The sequence below is a fragment of the Rhinoderma darwinii genome, chromosome 9 (assembly GCF_050947455.1).
Source record: "Rhinoderma darwinii isolate aRhiDar2 chromosome 9, aRhiDar2.hap1, whole genome shotgun sequence".
NCBI classification, from domain to species: domain Eukaryota; kingdom Metazoa; phylum Chordata; class Amphibia; order Anura; family Rhinodermatidae; genus Rhinoderma; species Rhinoderma darwinii.
The window spans coordinates 47,451,693-47,465,665 of NC_134695.1; positions in this window are offsets into that span (position 1 = coordinate 47,451,693).

Here is a 13,973-nt window from a genome sequence, read left to right on the forward strand (position 1 = left end):
TTTGTACATAGGGCCACACAGCACTCCCCCCCCTTGTATATAGTGTCACGGAGTACCCCCCGTGTATATAGGGCCACACAGCGCTACCCTCCCAGGAAGGTGTCTGTGGGCCATAGAAATTAATGAATCCATATTTTGATCCAAATTATGGATCCGCGATTGGGGATCAAAATTACCGTCGTGTGCATGGGGCGAGGATATGTTCATTGCTTTATTTTCTTCTCCGACTTTCTCTCTGCTCTCATCTGATCCTGTTAATTAAGCATTTAGTTATGTGTCATGGGGTTCGTTAAGTTAATACACGATCAACAAAGTCAGTGACGACAGGGCAGCTCCAACACGATTTATTGCTTCTAATGCTTACAGAACAAGTAGCCTTCAATGCGGGAACAGCACACAGTCCATAAAATCAGATAATCACAGGAAACTTATCAGAGCGCTGGCCTCAGCTCTCCTGAAGGTCTAAATCCAGAACCCCTATCCTCCCCAGGACAAGCCCTTATATTCCCCTCAAGGGGAGGAACATCTTGACAGTTTCTAGTTACCATCATTTGTTATAATGACTTTAGTTTGTAGTTCTACTGTCTGTATGTGAGTTGTGGTCTTTTGTACTATTATGTGTATTGCCCAACTGTTGTCTGCCACAGCCAGGATGAGAACACAGTGGGGGGGGGGGGGAGATAATTGGATCTGCTTGGTTTGCTGGTCTGCACTCTATCTGAGTGATGGTGGTGCCTCCTGATGATCCCCTGTGGGGACTGGACAATGAGGGCACTTTATGTCTTGTGTCTGCACCTCTGACTCATCTGATTGTCCATATGTTGGAGACACTAACTGTGGTACCTGATTACAGAATGCATTCCTTTCTGCTGAGTGCCTACAATAAACCACACATAATGCACCATCACAACCTCTCCCCTTATATAATAAGTGAGCTTGCCATGTGGCCTACACAGGCCGTTGGCCACATCACTCATAAGCAATTTATTGCAGTTCAATAGGAAAAGCCACAGGCTGTAAATAAAGTCCATTGCACAGTTATATCCGGGTCAAAAAGCAATGTCTGGAAACACAATCACAAGGTTCAAGAAATTTCTACAAAAGTTTCACGTCATCTGTTAGTTTTGGAAGACCTGATCCGGTGGCTTCCAGGATAGTCCAGCCCGTTAGATGAAGTCTCTGAGGTCAGGAGGTTTCTTGAGACCTTTTACCCAGTTGAAAGTTTTCTGTAGACTCTGCATGGTCCATCCACACATTTTTCTCCCCACTTCATCCCACCACAACATATTAGGTATTGCAGGCCTACTACTTGACCCATCACCCAGGCAAAGATCATACCACAAAATGCAGTCACTGTTCATAATTCAGTGCAGAGAATTTTGTGGCAGAAGATGGGGAGATAGAAGTCCAATCAATTTGAGAAAACAAGGTCCATAATTGAAAAGGGTCTGAAGTCTGACCATCATGAAGGTCACCACTGTTGTTGGAACCAGTGTCTTGTCGTCCTTCAGAGACCTGCTGTAAAGGATTTGCCTGACACAGCTTCTGTGTCAACGCCCGTGGTTAATCAGCCTGCATCTGTTCCTAGTTCTGCTAGAGTGACTCGATCTGCTACCACTCAGGCTGGTAGGCTGAGGAGTGGGAGAACCTATCACAGCCTGGCCAGACGGTTCTAGCTCCTGCCCTTGGTCTACTTATACCTTCATTTGCTGCTTGTCCTTTGCCTGTGATTATCTCTTGTTTCCTGGCTCTGCTGTTTCTGCTATTACCATTTACCTCTGCTTCATATTGACCCTGGCTTGTCTGACTATTCTCCTGCTCTGCATTTGCTACCATGTACACTCCTGGTTTGACTCTGCTCGTCCACTACTCTGTTGCTCACGGTGTTGCCGTGGGCAACTGCCCCACTTCCCTTGCTTCTGTGTACCCTTGTCTTGTTTTGTCTGTCGTGCACATATTGAGCGTAGGGACTATCGCCTAGTTGTACGCCGTCGCCTAGGACGGGCTGTGCAAGTAGGCAGGGACTGAGTGGCGGGTAGATTAGGGCTCACCTGTCTGTCTCCCTACCCCGTCATTACACCTGCTCCTCCAACGCTCCTTTTTCCACCTTAGAATTCGCTGACACTCCAGTGTCATCCTCATCCATTTTGGAAAACTGTTTTCCTGGAGAGTCCATACTGACTGCATCATCCACATAATTAATGAACTCCGACAAATCAGACCTCAAGGTATCAATACAGCTGGGTTCCTCAACCACTTGGAAATCCTCGAGGGAAGGGAACGCAGGAAACACATCGCCAGGAGAAGCACATACATCAATTGCTAACAGGAGGATACCCCATTATCAAGACACATGAGATGTGTGCATGAGAATGATACTAGATCTATTCAATTTTGGGGTGTCACCCTGTTGAAATCTGGTCCTAGAGGAGGTAATTTAGACCGTAGGTTACCGCCTAAACAGCCTTAGTCCTGGTGGACTTAATGAGGGTTTTACTTTTGTGGCCTTCCTGTGAAAAATAATGCAAATATAGCCATGGATTTAGAATTTCCTATGAGCCCTGCAGACAACTCTTGTATTTTCAAATAATTCCTGTCTTTCTAAATATTGTTAACACTGATTTAACCTTATAAACACTTTTAATGTGGTCGCGTTTGCATACGAAAACTCTACTGATATCTTGTCTTGAAATATATTTATACATCGCTGGTGTTTCAATTCTCTTGAGATTATTCTCAGATTCTCAAACACCTTTTATACATATACTTCTATATGAAGTTCCCCTCTTTTCCATCTACATATTATAATCTATTGTGGATATTGTTATTATTATTGTGTAACATTTTGGCCCATTGATATATATAATGGGCTTTTCTTATACTCTTGACAGCCTTTCCATCAAGTTCAGTTCCACTTGTACATTGACAATTTTTTTTTATATCTCCTTACTAAGGATTGTTATATATTCCATCATTGAGATGGATATTGATATGAATATATTGACAATTGATTACTGTTATCTCTTATTACAATCTATTTTCCTAAAAAAAAAAAAATCTGTTTTTTTCCACTGTCTTTTGTCATTCAAGTCCACCGATACTAACAGTGACTCTTTCTCTCTCTCTACTTGGTGCTCCTGGGATAGATAGCTTTGTTATACTCATAATATGATCGTGCCTCAAGATCTAAGTTCACTGACATGCGCAGTGAACTGTTTTTCATACTTGTCTATCTGGCGTAATCTCCATCCATTGCGCAGGCGCGAAAGCTAGTTCCCGATTGGCTGGGTAGTAACATTACGGGATTGGAGCATTTTGCTGTCAATCATTTTCACCACAGGAACGATAGTGAGTTCCTTATTGGCTGGACGTTAGCTGTACTTGATTGGAGCGTATTTTTCTGTTTAGGGGCGTTCTTATGAGGATCATCGGGATTGGTAGCATCAGTTCAGATGACGTCAGAAGTGAGGTCATAAATAGGAGACTCAGCCACGTTCACCGCCATTAGTCCCATTTTCCCCTGAGGACGTCACTTCGGTTGTGAAACATGTTGGGGGGGCTTTTTCAATTTTAAAATCAATGTGTTCTGATAATTCTAAGTCCCTACTCAAGTGGACTGTCACCGCAAATCTTAGTTGTTTCATATAGGCAGTGCGGCCATCCGAGAGGGTCGTTTGACTTTGCACTTAGACGGTACTGACTACGAAATATCATTAGTATCATTGTATGGAGACTTCTCGGTTCACATTGCGTTTTTAATCTTCATTTGTATGCTTCTAGATATCCATAATACAGTTACAATTAAACACACACATACACACACATATATATTTATATATATACACATACATACATTTACACATACAAACTGTGTTTCACATATACATTCGTTCAAACACACATTCACATTGTGACACTCATACTGTACACACATATATACATATATTTACAAACACTGTGCCACACATATGCATTCTGTGACATTGACACAACACACTTACACACTATGACACACACACTGTGACACATAGACACACTTACCTTTTTTGCTGACTTTCACAGAGGTACTAGGGACAGTAGGACGGGACTGCTCAAGCCAGCAGTGATGTGGAGATGCTGGAGTTATCCCTCCCCATTCCTCTCTGATCCCACTGCTAGTTGCATGTAATGCTGTCTGCCATCTGCTGATGACAAGTGAACATCTACAATGTAATGTTCACCTTTCACCAGCAGACGGCAGACAGCATTACATACAGACGGTGTAATGTCCAACTTTTTAATTAGAATGAAGCAGGTTTGTATCCTGAGTTTGTTTTGTAGGCTTAGGCCCAGGAAAGAGGTGAATCTGTATTGACTAGAGAGGATGCCTTGTCATGGTGTTGTTACATTGTTTTTGTATTGTTTGCAGTCACACAATGTACATGAACCTGCACATTTATTCCAATCTGTTTTATTTTGTTTTTTGTTTTTATATTGCACATTTGGTGATTGCCGCCATTTTTGTCGTTCACTCCTCCCATCTGTCGAATGCTGTTTTAAATCAGAGTTAAACCAGCTTCTTCCTACCCTGAGGTAATGTTGTTGGTCTAGGCCCAGGAGAGAGGTGTCTGTTTAGATTAGGGACCCACTTAAAAGAGGTCATCTTGTTGTGGTAAGTGGGTTCACACAATTTGATCAAAATCTTTACTAAGAACTGCACATTTGTAAGTATAGTCAACAGAGCAGCAATGTAATTTAAAATAACCCATATATTCAATAGTCTCGTATGTCTTAATGCTTGCAGAGTTCTGTTACATTGTTTTCTGTATTGTTTGCAGTTATACTGCGTACGTTCACTTTCACATTTATTTTATGTTGTTAGGATGTGCAGCCCAGCTTTGTTTTTTGTCTAATGTACAACAGTCAGAGGAGGAGTGCCGTGCCAAGAGCAGTGATGGCTCAAGGGGAAGGTTTTAACCCCATGGCCCCCCTTCTATACGCCACAGGTTACAATGCCTCTAAAAGCAAACAGCTACAAATACTTGTATCATCTTGTTCTCTCTGCGTTGCAGTCCTAGTATCTGCAAAGTGTAAACATCCTGAAGCTGTAATATGAACATAGTTTACACTACTAATTATTACAGAAATAAAAGGGAAACTGTCACATGGTACAAGCTGTCCGATCTGCAGGCAACATATTATAGAGCAGGAGGAGCTGAGAATATTGATATATAGGATATATAGCTTTGTGGGAAAAGATTTACCATACACTGTATTTTATTTATTTGTCTGGAATGTTGGTTTTAGTAGCAGTTATATGTAATTTTAGTGTGTTTCTGCCACCTAGTGACCAGAATACAATAGTGTTTGATGTTGTGCTGTTGTGTCTTATGTAGATAGGACCTGTGGTCACATGGCCATTGCGAGTCCTCAATTTGTGTTATATTGAAGATGCTATTGCTGGCAGGTTGTGGTGGGGTTGCCTTGGCGTCAGGTAGGTGTGGCCACTGCCACCAATGCTAAGGTGGCAGATCCCTTGAAGTTAAACTCTTCATTTTGTGGAATATGGAGACGTTGACTTCGGTGAGAAAGTGATTACACAGCTGAGATGAGCAGGCCAAGAATGGACCAGAGATATTGTGCCGTGAACAGGTCTGAGTGTCTAAGGTCACAATAGTCTAAAGATTGTCGAATGACCTGAGAAACAGACTGACGGAGGCTCAATGCTGTGGTCCTGAGAATGACAACTAATTAGCTGGATAGGACCCTCATGAATAAGAGAGCGTACGAGACTCAGGGAGGTACCAGTAGGCAGTGTGAAAGGACCATCCTATCCAGGCCGACTGTGTGTATCGCTCTGGCAAGCCTCTGTCAGAGACTGTAAGATAGCATTTAAATGGAAGTCTATTACAGCCAACCACTGTGAACAGTGTTTGAAAGAGTAAAAACCTAAGAATTGTGCACATTGTGGTTCCAGCAAGCGTGCTGTGAATAAGTGAATGACAGCCACATGCATTGTATATAAGTCTGAAACTTTTACATTTCTTCTGTGTGAGAAACTGTAGCCGTACACTTGTCGAACTGTGTATATATTTGAAACCGTTAAGCTTGCTTTGCCTGAGTACTGAGTAAAAGTTTAAGTTCCTGCATTTGAACTGTGTGTCCTCCTGCCATTGTTCTGTACAATAAAAGTTCCTACGGGTGGTGCGTTACTGCACCCCAGTCCCCCCTCCACGTTAAATCCTCATGACTTTGCATCACTTTGTAAAGGTAGAACCAGCACTGGCTGCTCATAGCCCCTTAATCAGATAATCAGATGTAAATAAAAATGTGAAATATTATAGTGATCGTGCAGTTTTTTTTTTTTTTTACTAAAACAAACATTCCTCTGAGAGCATAGCCCTTCAGCTTTTAACCCCTTAGTGAACAGACTATTTTAGGCCCTAATGACCAAGCTATTTTATTCGTTTTTCTATAGTCGCATTCAAAGAGCTATAACGTTCTTATTTTTTCGTCTACATAGCTGTATGAGGACTTGTTTTTTGCGGGATTAGTTTTGCTTTTTAATGGTACCATTTTTGGGTACATATAATTTTTATATTAACTTTTATTAACCTTTTTGGGGGGGATTATAAAAAAAACCTGAAATTCCGCCATTGTTCTATGCGTTTTTAAATTGACGCCGTTCACTGTGCGACGTAATTAACATGTTACCTTTATTCTATGGGTCGGTACGATTACGGCGATACCACATGTGTAGAGGTTTTTTTATGTTTTACGACTTTTGCACAATAAAAACACTTTTGAACTAAAATTATTTGCTTTTGCATCGTCGCTTTCCAAGAGCCGTAATTTTTTTATTTTTCCATCAATGTAGGGATTTTTTGGGCTTGTTTTCTGCGGGACAAGACGTAGTTTTGAATGGTACTGTTTTGCGGTGCGTGGGACTTATTGATTCATTTTTATTATGACTTTTTTGGGGGGCAATGGAAAAAAATTGCAATTTCGCCATGTTTTTTTGCGTTTTTTTTTACGGTGTTCACTTTGTGGTTTAAATTACATATTGACTTTATTAATGGAGTCATTACGGTCGCGGCGATACCACATATGTGTACTTTTTTTTTTTTTTTTTTACACTTTTACTAAATAAAACCACTTTTTATGGAAAAAAATGGTTTTATTTATTTTTTTACTGTACTTTTTATTAATAATATTTATTTCACTTTGATGACTTATTTTATTAGTCCCACTAGGGGACTTTACTGTGCGATGTTCCGATCGCTGCTATAATGCTCTGGTATACTTCGTATACCAGAGCATTATTGCCTGTCAGTGTAAATCTGACAGGCAATCTGTTAGGACGTGCCTCCAGCGCGTCCTAACAGGAATATGTCCAGGGCAGACCTGGGGGCTTTTATCAGGCCCCCGGCTGCCATGACACCCCATCGGAGACCCGCGATTTCATTCGCGGGCCGCCGATGGGTGACAGAGGGAGCGCACTCCCTCTGTAAACAATGTTAAATGCCGCGGTCGCTATTGACGGCGGCATTTAACGGGTTAAACGGCCGCGATCGAAGTAAACTTCGATCGCGGGCGTTGGAGCAGGAGCTCAGCTGTCATCAGACAGCAGAGCCCCGGCTCCTGCCTGCACGTGACCCGTGCAGGACTTAGACTAGGCTGACGTGAAAAGGCGTCAGCCTAGCCTAAAGCCCATTAGTGACCGACGTAAAAAGGCGTATTAGTGGTCACTAAGGGGTTAAATCCCAGAACCAGTATCCTACTATTGACTTGAGCAGGGCTAAGATGTGCATGTGTTTGTCACAAAGGTCACAGAACTGGAAGATCCCAAACCTTCCATATTTATACCTCACTATTGTGACTACATTCTCCTGCAGGATATGCTCTTGATTATTTTGTTGCTTATAATGTCATGCCAAATGTGCGGTTGCCTTTTCATAATCAATACATCTTCTATCCACTATAAGGCAGCCTTGTTCAGTTTTTAATAGCTTCTCTATGTCAAATGGCAGTTATAGGTTTAAACAATAGCTCAAAGAACAATAAAACAGCGCTTCATGGTGTATTATAATAAAATAGGTTAGCAGGCATATAGATGCAGGTTAGTATGTTCACCTATTGGTGTTGTGCTCAGAGCACAACATCTATTGATTCATGTACAATGACGTAGCTGCTACCGTTCTTCCCTCCGGAGATTCGATGCAAACTTTGTCCGTATGGAGAATACTTGTAGGAAAAAATAGTGGGATTTTCAGAGGCGCTGCTAGTAATAAAACTCCACTTTGGGCGGTAGATATAAATAAAAGACTTTTCATTATTTAAAAAAAAACAAAAAACAAAACAGATCTTGGAAAGCCTAACTTGCTAAAGCATGATAAAATGATATAAAATGGATCCGACTGGTTTCGGGACTAGTCCCTTCTTCAGGGAAAGTTTCATTGCAGTTATAAGCCTCCCATAGCCTTGCCTTGTACAATATATACTCAAAAAGTATGCACTTTTATTAGGGTCATTCATAATGTTCTGTAAAGCTGCATGTGCATGGCCTAAGGTTTTAGTCAATGCCATCACATAATTATATAACGTAACAGCTATAAATGATATCGATATGGGCAAGTCTTCCCCTGTTTTACACACAAAAGCACAAGTGTCCAGCAAACCAAATTAAATATTAGAAATACATAGTAGTAAAATATATTCCCTTGTACAGTATGAAACTTTATTTGAGATCTTAACTTTGAGAAAAAGAATTGTGTCTCTAAATGGCATTCTACTGTACATTCGGTTATTTGGTGTAGCTACTAACAGGGCATATATACCCAGATCCGACCCCGGGAACACCCATTCTATTAGCCAGAGAGAAGAGTCACTGCAACAGCGTCTCCTGCTGTGGAGGACTCAGTACCACCATGTATTAAATTGTGGCTTATTGAATTAAATGGGCACCATGTATGAGCAGCCGCTGCAGGAGAAGTGTGCAGATGCCCACAGCTTTCCCTGGGAATCACAACTGAACGTTGTGAGTTTGTTGCTGGTCTTAAGCTAGAGCCAACCACAAATTTCAAAGTAAGCTTCAAACATTGTTACGTATTAATGTAGAGAATGGCACCTTATCCACGAAACTAGCTGAAAAATTGCATCCTACTGTCATGTCCGTGGCTGCGGGCCGTCAGGTTCACTCACCTCCTGACGGCCACAGCCATGGGTCTGCGAGCATTGGCCCCAGTCTCCTCCTCAGGAGAGGCCAGCGCTCACGTCCACTCACCTCGGCTGGGTCCCTGGCAGTGCGCACACCGGACTTTCATATGTAAGCAACCCATGAGTGTCCTGGATTATAAAAAGGTCCCAGCCCCTTGCTTCGTTGCCTGAGCGTTGTTGTCATATCCTGTTTGACTTGCAAATGGACCCCTAGTGTTTCCTGCTCCCAGTGTTCCCTGTTCCTGTATCCTGTAACCTGTATCCTGATCTAGTGCCGTGCTGAGCTGTAGCTGTGCTGTATACCATGCCTGTCCTGCTACTCAACGCCTGACATCTACCTGCTGCCTAGTCCCAGCCGAGCTTGCTTTGCTACTGTCCGAGCTGCCACAGGTACCCTATATGAACCATAGACTCTGACCTGCACCATGTTGGCCAGCTGCCATACCGCCAAGGCGGTACGGCCCAGTGGGTCCACAAACCCTACGTGACACCTACCCACCCACAAAACCTAATTGGAATGTCTTGCCTCGAAGACACATTAAAAGAAAACGTCCAAAAATAAAATAAAGTGATTGGCTTTTACGGCCCATCGTGAGGGAGGTCCTCTCATATTTAAAAGATACGATTTCCTTGCAGATGAACCACCAACACCTTATAGTTCAAATATATAGTCTGCTCGGCTCAGGAGAAAGTAAATTGCTCGTTACTGTCCAGGGGAGCAGGGTGGGGTGGTGTGGGAAGAATTATTTGCTCAACTGTAAGCTGATGTCATCAGGGTGAGTCTTGTGTGCCAGAGTTCCATGTAGTCCCCGCCTCCGGCCACGTTTGTAGGCCGCTGTCGTAGGATTGGAGTGCTTAACACAATGAAGTATACCTGCTATTCCTGTTGTTAATTCTGCAGCACCCCTGAGTATACAGGTAAGAGTGATGTTGGGGTCAGAGGCTCCACTCTTTGAGGGTTCCCATGTAGTCTCCAGCAATGAGTGAGGCCGCAGGCGGGGCGGTCCAAAAAATCGAGGCCGCGGCTTCACATGCAGCACTAGGTCGCAACTTCAAAAATGTTCAGGCGAACTTGAGCAAGGTGTCAGAGCATTGCCCTTATGCTGCTGACATACAATATTGTGCTGTCCAACACTTTAGGGCAATGTAGAAGCCGGATTCTCAGGGATTACGACTGTAACGATCCGTAGCTCTGAGAAGCACGTCCTCTCAGAGATGTGTCAGGCCACGCACCCCCACAATATAACATTATTTAACCCTAACAAAGAATGCTTTAAAAAAAAACGCCAGAATTGTCGTTTTTTGGTCACCTTGCCTCCAAAAAAATGAACTAAAAATATCAGACATGCAGGACCCGCTGACACTGAACCCGTCTATCCCGTGGACCTGAAGGATTCAGGTCTTAGCTCACGATACAGCTGCTCCGTATAGAAAATACAGAGCAGCTGTATCTAAAAATTAAAAAATTATTTTTAATAAAAACGAATTATAAAGTTGAACAAAACACACTGATTGACCTTTATAAAATCCCTTTCAAAGGTGTACATACCCTTTAAAGAAGTTGTCTCATCACAGACAAACCCTTTAATATGAAAGTTCTGTGTAACTTCTGCGGCCGTAGACCGCACACTCCTCTCATCTTGCCGACGCTTTCCTTCCCAGAGATGCCAGCACATGTGGCTGTCCTGGCCTGCAGTGTCCACTAGGGTGCGTGCACGAACTCAGTCCTGGCCTTAAAGGGTCAGCGCACACACATGTTTAGAATTGTCTAATCACCCTGGACTATAGGAAGGACACTGCCCCTTCACTCATTGCCTGAGTGTTGTTGTGTTTTCCAGTGTCAGTCTAGCAAATGCTCCCTTAGTGTTTTCCTGTTCCCAGTGTTCCCATTCCTGCTACTTGTATCCTGTATCCTGTGCTACCTTGTTCCTGTGCCTTAAAAGAGTTGGAGTCGTGTTGTGTTACACCAAGCCTGGTATCTGATGCCAAGGTCCCATCTGAGCCTAACCAACAATATTGTCTGTACTACCAAAGGTACCCTTGCTCGGACTATAGACTTGGTACGCTGTTTGGCCAGATGCTATCCCGCTACGGCTGTACGGCCCAGTGGGTCCACATACCCTCAGATCGTGACAGTCTGGCTCCTAAAAGCCTGGCAAACAGCTGATATTACAGGCAAGATGTCGGTGCCTGCTCATTTTTCCTGCGGCGGCTGCAACGGGATTACACGACATGTAATAATTTGATATACTGAGTCCGTCAGTGGGAGAGAGCTGCTATTTGCTAGCGGCTCTCCGCTTTCTCTTGCAGAAGGGGGGTCCGAAACAGAGTACCCCTCTCTATGACATATTAGGGAATATATAAAGGGGTTGTCAAGATGACACAACCCCTTTAAATAACCTAAATCACTATCTTCTATCACATCCCTGACATCTATCAGTTTGACAGTGCAATAATTCTGATGACTATACAATTACTAAGCTTTAGTAATGAAAGAAAACAAACAAAGAAAGGAAAATTACAATGAGAGATTAAGAATCTGTTGAACCTGGTGTGTGAAGAGGAAAGAATTAGGTTCCATGCTAATATCTACAAACATACACTTCCTTGAAATTATACAACCGTGATGATGTTTGCATGTGCTATTGATACAATGCTTCAAATTAAAAACCAGGTGATGTACCCACATTAATGCTAATTGACATTGTAATTCTTCAGCATAGAAAATCATTCTTAATGTAAAGGGTCACTGTATGTCATTAATACTAAATATATATAGTGGAGAGGGGAAGGTGAAGGCTAGTAGAAATATGCAGCCCTGAAAAATAAATCACATTATCCCACCATTGTGCTAGACAAAGTCCAATGCACAGTGACTTTGGTTCTTGAGGTATACTACCCATTAAAACTAATATTCGGTGGTAAATATGCAGTATTCCTTTTAAGTTTTCCCTGTTGTTTAGATAGACTGATCCTCCTAGTCCCCTGCTCCATGCTACATATCATAAAACACATACCATATCAAGGTGATGCCACAAAAGTTAGTACTGAATGTATTAGATCTTAATTTTGAAGAAAATAAAAACTCCTGGTTATAACCTTGAAACCATGAACAAACTGCTGTTGACAGATCTATTTAGTACTTTTTGTGCATAATGCCTCATTCACCTTTATAACCCTTTTCTTTTCAATTGTTTTTTTTATTAATTTTCAAATCGGCAAGATAATTGGTTTACAGAAATTTCAAAGGATCCAAAAAAATGTTTCCACCATAGTTCGAACTCAAAGCAAACAAGGAAATCATATATAATGCAGCCTATTAATATCTTATCTGTCTTTACGTGTATATAGCATAGGAAGTGAAGGTGAATGAAGAGGGTTAGCATAGGCTTTATGCAACACAAGGTGTTGAAATGTCTTGAAGTAAGTCAAACATAAAGTGCAAAATGGGAATAATAGGGGTGGGAATAATAGAAAGGGAAGGAGGAAGGGGGGAGAGAGAGAGGGTGTTCAAATATAATTACAGCGGCTAGTTTCTAGTACAGGGAAGATATAATATTAGCCCTTTATAACCCTTTTGACTTGGCTTATTCACAAAAGTTCTGAAATTAAATGAAATAAATGTATAACTAAATCCATTAACAGCCCACAATCTGCTTGTTGACAATTTCCACACAGCAAAAAACAAACTTAAAATAAGTTAAAACAACAAAAAGTTAATGGAGATAAGACAGACAGACAGACAGGCGGATAGATAAATAGACAGATAGATAGATAGATAAATAGATAGATAGATAGATAGATAGATAGATAGATAGATATTCTCTGTTAGGCCCAGTTCACACAGAGTTATTTTAGGCTGATTTTGACATGGAAACCTTGTCGGAATCAGTGGCAAAAAATGCCCGAAACCGACTCCCATTGATTTCAATGGGAGGCAGAGGGATTTTTTTCTGTGGCAGTTTTTAGCAGCTTGCAGTAAAAAAAAGCGGCATGCTCTTTCTTGCCGCGGTTCCACATCTGACCTCCTATCGAAATCAATGGGAGGCAGAGAAAGCATTTTTCGCTTCGTTATTTGCCCGAGACGCTCAATGGTCACGTGCGAAAAACGCAGAGTAAATCTGTTAGGAAAGTTTTACATTTCTGATTACTTTATCTACTGAAGACTAAAAATGTGTATGCAAGCTTATCTGTAAAAGCCTTGACTAACAAAATGTCTAATATGTTTTATTATTAAGATAACTGATATTATATATATGGAGGGGGTAGCTGAATTCATAAAAGTGGAGATTACAATTTCCGGACAGAAATTAAACTTCCAATTAGTTTTGTTTTTAGGTGTCAAATGTGATATATGTAGCAAAATGTATTAAAAACTTTTCCGGACGTGTCTTTCTCAGAATATGTATAAAAACTTTGTCTTTCAGGGTGGAGGCAGACATTTTGCCATATTTGTCTCCTTATCAATAAGAATAAAAGAAGCGCATCTCTATTCAGATGACTCCTCAATTCTATTTTGATAAGAATAGAAAGTTCTTCTAACATTTTGGTTCTTCGAGCCGGAATCCAATATCTCCGGATCCTTGTTCTCTCAAAAGACTGTACACCGTACATTGGGTGAGTTATTCAATGAACTCACTAAATCTAAAGACCTCCGGCTGAATTGCAATCAAACTGAGGCCAGTCAGACAGAGAGACGAGGTGGAGTGACAGATTCTAAAGAACGTAGAAAGAAGAATCGAGGATTCGAGTTTTCATCTGAAAAGGTAATATAATTT